The sequence below is a fragment of the Pseudomyrmex gracilis genome, unplaced genomic scaffold (assembly GCF_002006095.1).
Source record: "Pseudomyrmex gracilis isolate BER0280 unplaced genomic scaffold, ASM200609v1 scaffold_641, whole genome shotgun sequence".
NCBI classification, from domain to species: Eukaryota; Metazoa; Arthropoda; class Insecta; order Hymenoptera; family Formicidae; genus Pseudomyrmex; species Pseudomyrmex gracilis.
Window position 1 is genome coordinate 19,580 of NW_018021225.1, and position 4,634 is coordinate 24,213.

The window sequence follows — 4,634 nt, forward strand, 5'->3', positions numbered from 1 at the left end:
GGAATAAATTTGGATGTGTCATGATTCTAAGACTGATATTCGGAGATAAGCGAGTTTTGTTTGTTTCCGTGATTTAGAAAGGAAAAAAAAATAATTCGGACGCCACCCGAGACGGCTATATACCGCGAGTAGTCCTTCCGAAAACTTCGGCTGCCACCCGAGACGACTATACACCGCGAGTAGCTCTTCCAAAATTTCGGCTGCCACCCAAGACGGTTGTACACCGCGAGTAGCCCTTCCGATAATTCGGACGCCACCCAAGACGGCTATAGACCGCGAGTAGCTCTTCCGATTAAACCGAATTTTTAAGTGTGTCTATGTATTTGTTTATTTTGAATGTTTCTTGATTTCTCCAAAAATCAGTCGCAAAGTCGGGAGGTAGGTACGCGAACAGTGGAACCTCCGAATAAAAGTAATTACAATGTGGACTTACTATTAGCTGCGGACCAGTGATGTTGATTAATAAAAGGTTCTAGGCTGTTGCGGCGTAGTAGTTCACTCTTGGATCTCACATTCTGCACTCACTGTCACTCACTCACTCGCTGTGGTGCTTCTAAAATCTGCGGCAGTAACTGCCTCTAGACACGCGGCGCGGTTCTTTCTCTCCGTTTCGATGTCGAGAGCTCTGGCTTATATACCATTTTGAGTAAGCGAGGACTCTCCCAATCGGGAACTCAGTTGAACTTTGCTGGTTCCTATTTGTTAATTAGTCGGTCGGGTGACTTCCGAGATCGCCAATCGGCGACGATCTCTCGCTTCGGTCGCCTCGTCCGATTTTTCGGGGAAGGAAAAAGGGAGAGTGTTGTCTTTTCGACAACGCCGCATAGACCTTTCGATATTTATCGAGTGATAAACTTTTTTTATGTAATTGCTCGTGGCAACGGATCTTTACTTGCGCCGGCTGTCCTAAATTTTATAAGATGTATTTCTTTGACCCGGAGATAACCGGGTTTATTTGGAAAGTTGCTCGGGATGTTTAGACAATAATAAAAGTTTCTGTTCGCTATTGTCTACGAAGCAATTTTTAAGATCGTTGCTAGGCTCGGTTTATTGTTTTTGGGCGTCGACACGATTTCTATTTGCGCGCCTATCGCGTCAAAGTCCGAGTCCGTTCGCGTTATTTATTGAGAAAAAAAGGAATTTATTGTATGTTGGTTCGTCATGTTGCAAGAAAAGGGGCCCGTGGAGTCCCCAGGACGTAACACTTATATACGCGATGTGCGCGTGTACTTCTATAAACTAGTGTGCTTAAAAAGTAGAACGCGTGTACTTCTATAAACTAGTGTACTTAAAAAGTAGAAAACAGAAAAAAACCAATACAATATATGTACTTAACACATAAAAGAATACAAAATATTATTAGTATTAAAATCAATATAAAAACTATTCTATTTCTAAACTTAGACAAATGTGTATTATAAACTATATTATAAACTATATTATACACTAATATTTGTATGATAACATTATAAACTAATAAACTATACAAGTAGTAAACATATAAGTAATATAAAAAACTATTCTACTTCTATTTCTATTGCTTCTATTTCATCATCACCTAAAACAAGAAAAAAGAACATTTATATCACTTGTCTAATACATGTATTTTTTGCTGTCATCTTTACTTACTTGGAGGCGGTCTATTCGCATAAGCATGAAGATATCCAATTGACTTGGTTTACCATACTCTCCATTTCCTCAAAGCGGGTTGTTTGTCTCTGCAGCACTCTTGTCAAGTCTCTCATGATAGCTGTTGCCGTCATTCTGAAACAAAATGCAACATGTACAATGTACAATGTGTACACTTGCAGTATGTAAAATATATTATCGATACTTATCGATAACTGCTGGGGAAGCTGATCTCCATTTTTCCATCCTAACTTCCGGGTCGTATTTCTGCAATTTGTGCAGTTGGGTGTTGAGTTTTTGAATGCTCTTGACCAACATATTTACCGTGTAATGTAAGTGAGATGCAGCTGGCTGAACGATGGTCGTGTGCTGGATGCACTTTCGCACAATATCCATGATATTGTGCGAAAGTGCATCCAGCACACAATAATTAAATAATAATTTCTCGTAGACTTCTGAATACTACGATGTACTTGATACTGAGTCTAGAGACTTGATGACACTTGAGTGAGACTGATGAGACTCGTCAAAAGTCGCTTCTTTTTATACTTCATCCTTTAAATGTGTTAAAACTCCATGTGTTAAAAGTCTGTATGTGTTAAAAGTATATCAGATTGCAATGTTTGTACACGGTCTATTTGTTTCACTGCAGCTATACGATTATTTTATACTTAACTGCGTATAAAACTAAAAGATACGAATCTTATTACATCAAGACGCTCTTCATCTCAACGAATTATGTTACAGACGAACGTGCTGAAAACTCGCGAATGTAGAATTGGAAAATGTGTTGTTTCGATAGCTTTATTTGCAGATATTTTATACATATGCGGTTGAAACATCTAAATGTCTTGGTTTTTTCCGCATCTTGTTACATCAAGACAGCATCTCTCGCTTTCATCATGCTAGTCATCACTATGGATCATGTTACATACGAACGTGCCGAAAACGCGCAAATGTATAATTCTATGTAGTTTAGCATCGAAATATCATTTTTTGTTTTTTTGCTAAATAATCAAAATCGTTATTGGAGAAGGAGCTATCTCTTGTCCAATCAAATGAGATGAAGCGGTGGGGTAATTAGTATTTAAGAAATCCTATCTCACGTTCGCACATCAATCGATTCTAACTACAAAGTGTTATAAAAAGAAACTACTGAAGAATTTCACAACGTAAGTACCGAATTTGATACATATTTGCGTTTGTTTTTATCTGATAAATTGCTTATTGAATTGTTATTTATATAATGGTACATGTCTGTCTATGCTGTTTAAACTATGAAGTTGCCACCAGAAGCTGATTGGAAAGAGATGGAAGAAGGAGAGGATTATTTCGATTCGATCGATGGTGTTCGACCAATGGATCATCCAGAAACCTATCACGATCTGCTCCATTGTGTTTGTCTCCATGTTGCCGACCCAAAGGTGCAAATGTTCTATCTGGAGCAACGCATACCACGACGACAAATATGTGTAAAATGTTACAAACGACAAGGACCAATAGATTTATTTGTTGTACGCACGGATACGCATTCCCTGTACAGCACATTATTTTTTCTACCGTGGGCAATGCACTGTATGACATGCGCTAAACTACTGTTTAAAATCGATAGACCAGCCTATAACTGCAGAGCATGTATACTGGAATTCATGAAGAATAGACGTCTGGTGCAAGCAGAAGGTGAAGTTTTTGTAAACGAGCGATGGTAGCAAAGAATGAAATATATTTGTGCACTTTTTTGTACTGTACATAATATACTAAATAAAATATTAAATAAATAAGAAATTTATTCCTTCATGTCTTGTCCCAATACTGTGCCATGAGATAAAGAGAATTGTGCTGATATGTGCAATGCAATGATGCACTAAAAACGTGTATGTTGCAAAGATATAAAATTACAATATGCATAAAGTAAACATTCGGTTTTTTGCTAATTAATCACAATTTCAATGGAGAAGGGGCTATCTTTTGTCCAATTCACTTAAAAGAAACGGCGGGGGCAGTAGTATTTAAGAGCTCAAAGTTTGCGTTTAACCATTAGTTTACAGGGATAAAAAAGAGAATTGTATATTCATCAGAATGGCTTGTATTCCGGAGAACTGTCAAGAAGAATATAGATACGAATCTGTTCGATTAACCAGTTTTAAAGATTGGCCATGCTCGTAGATAACACCGGAAAGACTGGNAGCAGCTGGATTCTATTACACGGGCGAAGAAGATAAGGTAAAATGTTTCAAATGTAAACTTGAAATAAGCAAATGGGAAACGAATGACAATCCACTAGCCGATCATCAACGGTGGTCCAGACGATGTCGATTTGTTGAAAACTTATCCTACGACAACGTAGCCATTAGTGTGGATTCTAGCACAATTCCGAAAAATATAGACGAAGCAGAAATCCACATGTTTTATGTCCGTTTCCGATTTGGATTATGTTACCGAGGACATTGGAATGTTAAACAAAATATTGTCAAAACCGAAATATCCACAATTTGGCACTTATGAAGCAAGAATCAATACATTTGAAGCATGGCCAAAATCATCAAAACAAACAAAACAAGATCTTGCAAATGCTGGATTTTATTACACGGGGAAAGATGATCAGACGTTGTGTTACTATTGCGGAGAAGGATTGAGAGATTAGAATCCGGAAGATGTTCCTTGGGAGCAACATGCAAAGTGGTTTAAATACTGTCCGTTTCCGATTGTTTGCAAAAGACGCGATTATATAAACACAGTCATCAACGGAACATATTATACACGGAACAATTCAATTAATGCATCCGAAGAAATACAAGAAGCAGACAAGAAATCGGACGAAGATACTAGCATATTGCAGCAGAATGTGCTACTTTTTATTGTTATAGTAGTTTTATATGTGTTATATTTGAATTACATTTTTACCTATAATATCTTACTTCTAATGTTTTATTTACAGTTTATAATATACACATAATAAATATGTATACTTATACAGGGTCCGCCACTTAAATCCGGACAAATTT

At 37.2% G+C, this 4,634-nt stretch overlaps 1 pseudogene; it reads left to right on the plus strand.

The window, feature by feature from the left end:
- The first annotated feature begins 2,906 nt into the window (after window positions 1–2,906).
- LOC109861216 overlaps window positions 2,907–4,634 on the plus strand; it is a 3,306-nt pseudogene continuing 1,578 nt past the window's right edge.